We start from the raw sequence: 11408 nt of genomic DNA, 5'->3' as shown, positions 1-11408 counted from the left end.
CGAGACCGCTCCTGATGCCCCTGTGTTCGACTACGTCGACGACGACCCTTCTTCCCTTTCAGCGGAGCTTCCAGGCAAGCCCCCCTTTGATCATTCCGATATCGCCCATTGTATACTCTCAAGCTTGCATTAGATTTTGCTACTGGTATTGTTTGCTCCTATTCTGATGCATAGCCTGCTTTTGTACCTGCTTATTGTTACCTACCTGCTTATCCTAAACTGCTTAGTATAGGTTGGTTAGTGATCCATCAATGACCCCCACCTTGTCCTTGTTGCCCCTGCTTCATCATCGACGACTCGATCAGCGTGATTGACGACCAAAGGCCGACACATCACATCACATCACGCCCCTTTAGTTGCTCGACTCTGCAGAGCTACTATCGAGTGCCGAGGGTGACCCTTCATAACGCACTCCTGATGATAATTCTGTAGTGTAGCTATTCGGTCGTGGTCATCGAGGGTGATTTCCTCTTTCACCATTCCCGATACGGCTCTGTCGTTCAACACCTCAAGTGTGAACCTCGAGGGTGGTCCCTCTTACGTTCACCTTGATGATTACATTGAGTGGAAACCACCGGGGGTGATTCCTCGGGTTTTCCCCTTGATGTCTGGACACACAGTTACCTTGACTTTACTGGAGACCGTTGTGAAAGCCGGGCGGGCCCGGAGAGCACCCGTGCAATGTGACAGTGGCGGCTGGCTGTTTAGCGGTATCACCCGGGAGGAGGTGATAGCTCCGGACTTGTCCCGACAGCCGTCACTCCTTTTAATAATGCACTAACAGGTTTGGGTATTTGTTCTGAGTTGGCCTTTGGCCTTTACGCACTAACCACCACGCGAGAATAGTTATGGGCCTCAACGTCGCAGTATCAGCTCGAAGCTTTGTCAGACGTCCAGTTCAGCAGTGCGGCACGGTCGGATCATGCTGGCCATCCGAGGCGGTGCTGGTATCCACCCTGCTCGCAACGACCCGGAGTGCTGCGGGCGATGGGCCCAAGACCCCGGAGTGCTTAGGATGTAGACCGGCGGGGACCTCTCTGCTGAGCCTAGGTAGGGCTGCGACGTGTTGATCTTCCGAGGGCGGGCATTGACCCCAGAAAGGTGTGTCCGGCCAGAGTGATCGAGCGTGTTGGGTAACGTGGTGCACCCCTGCAGGGAAGACATATATTCGAATACCGTGTCCACGGTAATGGACGTTCAGACTTGTATCCTGATCTTATACAACTAGAAATGGATACTTGATATGTGTTGGATATGTGGCTCCGGGATTGCTTTCTCGCAGGGAGTCGAGGAAGGATCTCTGGGCGTTAATGTTACAACATGCTTCTTAATTATAAACTGCTATTCTTTACTCTTCTACATGCTGCAAGATGCTCGGAGCTGCTTGAAGATGCTAGTCTTCGATAGGCTAGGCCTTCCCCCTCTATTCTGGCATTCTGCAGTTCAGTCCACAGATACAACCTTCCATTTGATACCAGTGCATACTTAGTATAGATCTGATGCTTGCGAGTACTTTGGATGAGTACTCACGGTTGCTTTGCTACCCCTTTTCCCCCTTCTTTCTTCTTTCCGGTTGATGCAACCAGATGGTGGATCCATGGAGCCAGATGCCACCCCCGCCGACTACTACTACTACCCAGAGGGTGCCTTCTACTACGTGAAGACCGCCGACGACCAGGAGTAGTTAGGAGGTCCCAGGCAGGAGGCCTTGCCTCTTCGATCGTTGTTGCTTTTGTGTTTGCCTTCTTAAGGTAGTGTTGTTTAACTAATGTTTGTACTCAGGTATTGTTGCTTCCGCTGACTCTTGTGTATCGAGCTTGTATTCAAGCCCTCGAGGCCCCTGGCTTGTAATATGAAGCTTGTATTATTTCATTTTGTGTCTAGAGTTGTGTTGTGATATCTTCCCGTGAGTCCCTGATCTTGATTGTACACATTTGCGTGTATGATTAGTGTACGGTCGAATCAGGGGCGTCACAGTTTTCCTCTCCCCCACTTCACCCTTGCCGTTTTATTCGCCCTCTCTTTCCTAATCTCCTCCTCTCTCTTTTCGCTTGCCCTTTTTCTGTTTGCTTGTGTGTTGGATTACTTGTTGCCATGGTGCAACATAATACCAAATTGTGTGATTTCTCGAATACCAATAATAATGATTTCCTTAGTACTCCGATTGCTCCTCTTAATGATGTTGAGTCTTGTGAAATCAATACTGCTTTGCTGAATCTTGTTATGAAAGATCAATTCGCCGGCCTTCCTAGTGAAGATGCCGCTACTCATCTAAACAACTTTGTTGATTTGTGTTATATGCAAAAGAAGAAAGATACGGATAACAATATTGTTAAATTGAAGTTATTTCCGTTTTCACTTAGAGATCGTGCTAAAGTCTGGTTTTCGTCTTTGTCTAAAAATAGTATTGATTCTTGGAACAAGTGCAAAGATGCTTTTATCTCTAAGTATTTTCCTCCCGCTAAGATTATCACTCTTAGGAACGATATTATGAATTTTAAACAACTTGATCATGAGCATGTTGCCCAATCTTGGGAAAGAATGAAATTGATGATTCACAATTGCCCTACTCATGGTTTGAATTTATGGATGATCATACAAAATTTTTATGCCGGTTTGAACTTTGCTTCTAGAAATCTCTTAGATTCGGCCGCGGGAGGCAAGTTTATGGAAATCACATTAGGAGATGCTACAAAACTTCTTGATAATATTATGGCTAATTATTCTCAATGGCACACCAAAAGATCTTCTAGTAAAAAAGTGCATGCTATAGAAGAAATCGATGTTTTGAGTGGAAAGATGGATGAACTTATGAAATTGTGTGCTACTAAAAATACTCCTCTTGATCCCAATGATATGCCTTTGTCTACTTTGATTGAGAATAATAATGAATCTATGGATGTGAATTTTGTTGGTAGGAATAGTTTTGGAAACAATGCTTATAGAGGAAACTTTAATGCTAGACCGTTCCCTAGTAATTCCTCTAATAATTATGGAAATTCCTAAAATAATTCTTATGGTAATTTCAATAAGATGTCCTCTGATTTTGAGAATAGTGTGAAAGAATTTATGATTTCTCAAAAGAATTTTAATGCTTTGCTTGAAGAAAAATTGCTCAAAGTCGATGATTTGGCTAGGAACGTTGATAGACTTTCGCTTGATGTTGATTCTCTTAAACTTAGACCTTCTTCTCCTAAGCATGATATCAATGAGTCTCTCAAAGCAATGCGAATTTCCATTCATGAGTGCAAGGAAAGAACCGCTAGATTGCGTGCAAAGAAAGATTGCTTTATAAAAGCATGTTCTTCTAGTTTCCATGAACATAATGATGAAGATCTTAAAGTTATTGATGTGTCCCCTATTAGATCTTTGTTTTGCAATATTAATCTTGATAATAATGGGACTGGAGATGAGTCAACTTTAGTTAGAAGGCGTCCCAATAATTCGGAGTTTTTAGATCTTGATGCTAAATTTGGTAAAAGTGGGATTGGAGAGGTCATGACTTTAAATAGCACTGAACCCACTATCTCGGATTTCAAGGATTTTGATTATGATAATTGTTCTTTAGAAGGTTGTGTTTTCTTGTTGCAATCCGTGGTTAATTCTCCTCATGCTTATAGTCAAAATAAAGCTTTTACCAAACATATCATTGATGCTTTGATGCAATCTTATGATGAAAAACTTAATTTGGAAGTTTCTATACCTAGAAAACTTAATGATGAGTGGGAACTTACTATAAAAATTAAAATTAAAGATCATGAGTGTTTTGCTTTATATGATTTGGGTGCTAGTGTTTCCACGATTCTGAAAACTTTATGTGATATTCTAGGTTTCCATGATCTTGATGATTGCTCTTTAAATTTACACGTTGCGGACCACCATTAAAAAGCCAATGGGAAGGATCAATGATGTTTTCATTGTTGAAAATAAAAATTTGGTGCCCGTAGATTTTATCGTTCTTGATATAGATTGCAATCTTTCTTGCCCTATTATTCTTGGTAGACCTTTCCTTAGAACGATTGGCGCGATTATTGATATGAAGGAAGGGAATATTAGATTACAATTTCCATTAAGGAAAGGCATGGAGCACTTTCCAAGAAAGAAAGTCAAATTACCTTATGAATCTATCTTGCGGGCTACTTATGAATTTAGTGCCAAAGATGACACTACTTAGATCTATCTTCGCTTTTATGCCTAGCTAGGGGCGTTAAACGATAGCGCTAGTTGGGAGGCAACCCGATTTTATTTGTATTTTTGTATTTTTTTTCTGTTTAGTAATAAATTTTGCATCTACCTTCTGTTTAGATGTGTTTTTATGTTTTAATTAGTGTTTGTGCCAAGTAGAGCCTATAGATAACCTATGGTGATAGTTAATTTGATTCTGCTGAAAAACAGAAACTCTACACGCATGAAATTAGTTTTGTTAAATCACAGAAACGTGCTTTTGCGTTGATTCTTTTTGCTGCTGATCAATAGACAAATTTCTCAGGACTTCCTATTTTGGTAGGATTTTTAAAGTTCCAGAAGTTTGCGTTAGTTACAGATTGCTACAGACTGTTTTGTTTTTGACAAATTCTGTTTTTCGTGTGTTGTTTGCTTATTTTGATGCATCTATGGCTAGTATTAAGTGGTATGAACCATAGAGAACTTGGAATACAGTAGGTTTAACACAAAAATAAATAAAGAATGAGTTCATTTCAGTACCTTATGTGGTGGTTTTGTTTTCTTTCACTAACGGAGCTTATGAGATTTTCTGTTGAGTTTTGTGTTGTGAAGTTTTCAAGTTTTGGGTAAAGATTTGATGGACTATGGAATAAGGAGTGGCAAGAGACTAAGCTTGAGGATGCCCAAGGCACCCCAAGATATTCAAGAATAGCCAAATGCCTAAGCTTGTGGATGCCCCGGGAAGGCATCCCCTCTTTTGTCTTCGTTCATTGGTAACTTTACTTGGAGCTATATTTTTATTCGTCACATGATATGTGTTTTGCTTGGAGCGTCATGTATTATATTAGTATTTGCGTTTTATTTTCCCACAATAATCCTTGTTGTACACACCTTTTGGAAGAAGTCTACTTGATTAGAATTTATTAGAATACTCTATGTGCTTCACGTATATCTTTTGAGCTAAATAGTTTTTGCTCTAGTGCTTCACTTATATCTTTTAGAGCACAACGGTGCTTAATTTTGTAGAAATTGCTAGTCTCTCATGCTTCACTTATACTATGTTGAGAGTCTCTTAGAACAGCATGGTATTTGCTATGGTTATAAAATTGGTCCTAGAATGGTAGGCATACAAGTTGGGTATAATAAAAACTATCATAGGAAGTGAATTGGATGCTATGATCAATTTGATACTTGATAATTGTTTTGAGATATGGAGGTAGTGATATTAAAGTCATGCTAGTTGGGTGATTATGAATTTAAAGAATGCTTGTGTTGAAGTTAGCAAGTCCCGTAGCATGCACGTATGGTTAAAGTTGTGTAACAAATTTGAAACATGAAGTGTACCTGGCTTGTGCATCCTTATGAGTGGCGGTCAGGGACGAGCGATGGTCTTTTCCTACCAATCTATCCCTCTAGGAGCATGCACGTAGTGCTTGATTTTTGATGACTTCTAAATTTTTGCAATAAGTATATGAGTTATTTTGACTAATGTTGAGCCCATGGATTATACGCACTTTCACCTTTCCACCATTGCTAGCCTCTTCGGTACCGTGCATTGCCCATTCTCACCTTGAGAGTTGGTGCAAACTTCGCTGGTGTATCCAAACCCCGTGCTACGATACGCTCTATCACACATAAACTGTAGGGGAACGTAGTAATTTCAAAAAAATTCCTACGCACACGCAAGATCATGGTGATGCATAGCAACGAGAGGGGAGAGTGTTGTCCACGTACCCTCGTAGACCGTAAGCGGAAGCGTTATGAAAACACGGTTGATGTAGTCGTACGTCTTCACGATCCGACCGATCCAAGTACCGAACGTACGGGACCTCCGAGTTCAGCACACATTCAGCTCGATGATGATCCCCGGCCTCCGATCCAGCAGGGTGTCGGGGATGAGTTCCGTCAGCACGATGGTGTGGTGACGATGATGATGTTCTACCGACGCAGGGCTTTGCCTAAGCACCGCAACGATATGATCGAGGTGGAATATGGTGGAGGGGGGCACCGCACACGGCTAAGGAACGATGACGAAGATCAACTTGTGTGTTCTAGGGTGCCCCCTGCCCCCGTATATAAAGAAGGGAGGGGGAGGTGCGGCCGGCCCCCTAGGGGTGCGCCTAGAGGAGTCCTACTCCCACCGTGAGTAGGACTCCCCCCTCTTGCCTTGATGGAGAAGGAAAGGGGGGAGGGGAAAGAGGAAAGGGGGGCACCCCCCCTCCTTGTCCTATTCGGACTAGAGGGAGGGGGCGTGCGGCCTGCCCTGGCCGGCCCTCCTCTTCTCCCTCATGGCCCACTAAGGCCCATTAACCTTTGGGAGGGTTCCGGTAACCCCCCGGTGTTCCGGTAAAATCCCGATTTCACCCGGAACCATTCCGATATCCAAATATAGGCTTCCAATATATCGATCTTTATGTCTCGACCATTTTGAGACTCCTCGTCATGTCCGTGATCACATCCGGGACTCCGAACAATCTTCGGTACATCAAAACTTATAAACTCATAATAAAACTATCATCGTAACGTTAAGCGTGCGGACCCTACGGGTTCGAGAACTATGTAGACATGACCTAGAACTATTCTCGGTCAATAACCAATAGTGGAACCTGGATGCTCATATTGGCTCCTACATATCCTACGAAGATTTTTATCGGTCAAACGCATAACAACATACGTTGTTCCCTTTGTCATCGGTATGTTACTTGCCCGAGATTCGATCGTCGGTTCCAATACCTAGTTCAATCTCGTTACCGGCAAGTCTCTTTACTCGTTACGTAATGCATCATTCTGTAACTAACTCATTAGCTACATTGCTTGCAAGGCTTATAGTGATGTGCATTACCGAGAGGGCCCAGAGATACCTCTCCGACAATCGGAGTGACAAAACCTAATCTCGAAATATGCCAACCCAACATGTACCTTCGGAGACACCTGTAGAGCTCCTTTATAATCACCCAGTTACGTTGTGACGTTTGGTAGCACACAAAGTGTTCCTCCGGTAAACGGGAGTTGCATAATCTCATAGTTACAGGAACATGTATAAGTCATGAAGAAAGCAATAGCAACATACTAAATGATCAAGTGCTAGGCTAACGGAATGGGTCATGTCAATCACATCATTCTCCTAATGATGTGATCCCATTAATCAAATGACAACGCATGTCTATGGTTAGGAAACATAACCATCTTTGATTAATGAGCTAGTCAAGTAGAGGCATACTAGTGACGTTATGTTTGTCTATGTATTCACACATGTATCATGTTTCCGGTTAATACAATTCTAGCATGAATAATAAGCATTTATCATGATATGAGGAAATAAATAATAACTTTATTATTGCCTCTAGGGCATATTTTCTTCATAAACCTCCTTATATCTTCCTCAAAACAGCCACCATACCTACCTATTATGGCATTTCCATAGCCATTCCGAGATATATTGTCATGCAACTTTTCACCGTTCCGTTTATCATCATGACATACATTACTTTTGTCATATTGCCATTGCATGATCATGTAGTTGACATCGTATTTGTGGCAAAGCCACCATGCATAATTTTTCATACATGTCACTCTTGATTTATTGCACCATCCCGACCGCCGGAGGCATTCATATAGAGTCATATCTTGTTCTAGTTTCAAGTTGTAATTCATGTGTTGTAATCAATAAGAGTGTGATGACCATCATTATTAGAGCATTGTCCCAAAGAAAAAAACAAAGGCCAAAAAAAAGAAAGGCCAAAGAAAAAAAAGAAAAAAAAAGAAGAAAAAGAAAAAGAAAATAAATAAAAAGGGGCAATGTTACTATCTCTTTTTCCATACTTGTGCTTCAAAGTAGCACCATGTCCTTCATATAGTGAGTCTCATATCTTGTGCTTCAAAGTAGCACCATGTTTTTCATATAGTGAGTCTCATATGTTGTCACTTTCATATACTAGTGGGAATTTTTCATTATAGAACTTGGCTTGTATATTCCTACGATGGGCTTCCTCAAATGCCCTAGGTCTTCGTGAGCAAGCAAGTTGGATGCACACCCACTAGTTTTCTTTTGTTGAGCATTCATTTATAGCTCTAGTGCATCCGTTGCATGGCAATCCCTACTCCTCATGTTGACATCAATTGATGGGCATCTCCATGGCCCGTTGATTATCCTCGTCAATGTGAGACTTTCTCCTATTTTGTCTTCTCCACACAATCCCCATCATCATATTCTATTCCACCCATAGTGCTATATCCATGGCTCGCGCTCATGTATTGCGTGAAGGTTGAAAAAGTTTGAGATTATTTAAGTACGAAAACAATTGCTTGGCTTGTCATCGGGGGTGTAGAATTTGGGAACATTTTTGTGTGACGAAAATGAAGCATAGCCTAACTATATGATTTTGTAGGGATGAACTTTCTTTAGCCATGTTATTTTGAGAAGACATGATTGCTTTGATTAGTATGCTTGAAATATTACTATTTATTTTATCAATATGAACTTTTATTTTGAATCATTTGGATCTGAACATTCATGCCACAATAAAGAAAATTACATTGAGAATTATGCTAGGTAGCATTCCACATCAAAAATTCTGCTTTTATCATTTACCTACTCGAGGACGAGCAGGAATTAAGCTTGGGGGTGCTTGATACGTCTCCAACGTATCTATAATTTTTGATTGTTCCATGCTATTATATTACCCCTTTTGGATGTTTATGGGCTTTATTTTACACATTTAATCATTTTTGGGACTAACCTACTAACCGGAGGCCCAACTCGTATTGCTGTTTTTTTGCCTATTTAAGTATTTCAAAGAAAAGGAATATCAAACGGAGTCCAAATAGAATAAACCTTCGGGAGCGTGATTTTTGGAACGAACGTGATCCAGAGGACTTGGAGTGCAAGTCAAGAAGCAATCGAGGCGGCCAGGAGATAGGAGGGCGCGCCCACCCCTCCTGGGCGCGCCCCTATCTCCTGCCCCCCTCGAGCGGCCACCGACGTACTTCTTCCTCCTATATATACCTACGTACCCCAAAAACATCCAGGGAGCCAACGAAAAACAACTTCCACCGCTGTAACCTTCTATATCCGCGAGATCCCATCTTGGAGCCTTCGCCGGTGCTCCGCCGGAGGGGGAATCGACCATGGAGGGCTTCTACATCAACACCATAGCCCCTCCGATTAGTTGTGAGTAGTTTACCACAGACCTTCGGGTCCATAGTTATTAGCTAGATGGCTTCTTCTCTCTTTTTGGATCTCAATACAATGTTCTCCCCCTCTCTTGTGGAGATCTATTCGATGTAAACTCTTTTTGCGGTGTGTTTGTCGAGATCCGATGAATTGTGGGTTTATGATCAAGTTTATCTATGAGAAATATTTGAATCTCCTCTGAATTCTTTTATGTATGATTGAGTTATCTTTGCAAGTCTATTCGAATTATCAGTTTGGTTTGGCCTACTAGATTGATCTTTCTTGCCATGGGAGAAGTGCTTAGCTTTGGGTTCAATCTTGCGGTGTCCTTACCCAGTGACAGAAAGGGTTGCAAGGCATGTATTGTATTGTTGCCATCGAGGATAAAAATATGGGGTTCATATCATATTGCTTGAGTTTATCCCTCTACATCATGTCATCTTTCTTAATGTGTTACTCTGTTCTTATGAACTTAATACTCTAGATGCATGCTGGATAGCGGTCGATATGTGGAGTAATAGTAGTAGATGCAGGCAGGAGTCGGTCTACTTGTCACGGACGTGATGCCTATATACATGATCATGCCTAGATAATCTCATAATTATTCGCTTTTCTATCAATTGCTCGACAGTAATTTGTTCACCCACCGTAGTACTTATGCTATCTTGAGAGAAGCCACTAGTGAAACCTATGGGCCCCGGGTCTATCTTTTATCATATAAGCTTTCAATCTACTTTTATTTGCATCTTTACTTTTTGCATCTATATTATAATATACCAAAAATATATTTATCTTATCATACTATCTCTATCAGATCTCACTTTCGCAAGTGGCCGTGAAGGGATTGACAACCCCTTTATTGCGTTGGTTGCGAGTTCTTTGTTTGTTTGTGTAGGTGCGTGGGACTTTTGAGGAGCCTCCTACTGGATTGATACCTTGGTTCTCAAAAACTGAGGGAAATACTTACGCTACTTTGCTGCATCACCCTTTCCTCTTCAAGGAAAACCAACGCAAACTCAAGACGTAGCAACCCACCGCATGCTATTTTCAAGAGAGAAGCCTCTAGTGAAAACTATGGCCCCCGGGTCTATCTTCTATCATATATTGAAGCCAAAAATCCCTTGTTGTGTTTTTATTTTATTTTGTATTTTTGTTCGATCTATCTATCAAAAACTTTTCAACTTAATCTTGCTTGTAACCATCAAGGGATTGACAACCCCTTGTTCGCGTTGGGTCGCTAGGATTTGTTGTTTGTGTGCAGGTGCTGCTAACGAGTCATTACTTGGTTCTCTTACTGGATTTATAACCTTGGTTTCATAACTGGGGGAATACTTATCTCTATAGTATTGCATCATCCTATCATCTTCGGGCAAATGCCAACGCAGATCACAAGTAGCAATGGTTAAATACTATCAACCTCCCCCCTAGGGGCTGTTGGAAAACGTAGCATGCAATTTCAAAAAAATTCCTACACTCACGCAAGATCTATCTAGGAGATGCATAGCAACAAGAGGGGAGAGTGTGTTCACGTACCCTCGTAGACCGAAAGCGGAAGCATTAACTTAATGCGGTTGATGTAGTCGAACGTCTTCTCGAATCAACCAATCAAGCATCGAACGTACGGCACCTCCGAGTTCTGCACACGTTCAGCTTGATGACGTCCCTCGAACTCTTGATCCAGTAGAGTGTCGATGGAGTCGATGAGTTCCGTCAGCACGACGACGTGATGATGGTGTTGGTGAAGTGATTCGCGCAGGGCTTCGCCTAAGCACTACAACGATATGATCGGAGGAGTAAACGGTGGAGGGGGGCACCACACACAGCTAAACAAATTGGTGTGCCTTTGGGGTGCCTCCTGCCCCTGTATATAAAGGAGGAGCGGGGGAGGCCGGCCACCAGGGGCACGCCATGGAGGGGGGAGTCCTACTAGGACTCCACTCTAGTAGGATTTGCCCCCCTCTAATTTTCCTTTTACGGAGGAAAGGGGAAAGAGGTGGAGAGGGAGAAGGAAAGGGGTGCCGCCACCTCCCGTGGCCTGCCCTCTCCTCTCCACTATAGCCCATTATCTTTT

Source organism: Triticum dicoccoides, chromosome 6B, assembly GCF_002162155.2.
Source record: "Triticum dicoccoides isolate Atlit2015 ecotype Zavitan chromosome 6B, WEW_v2.0, whole genome shotgun sequence".
Lineage (NCBI taxonomy): Eukaryota > Viridiplantae > Streptophyta > Magnoliopsida > Poales > Poaceae > Triticum > Triticum dicoccoides.
Note: the sequence above shows the minus strand (reverse complement) of the source record.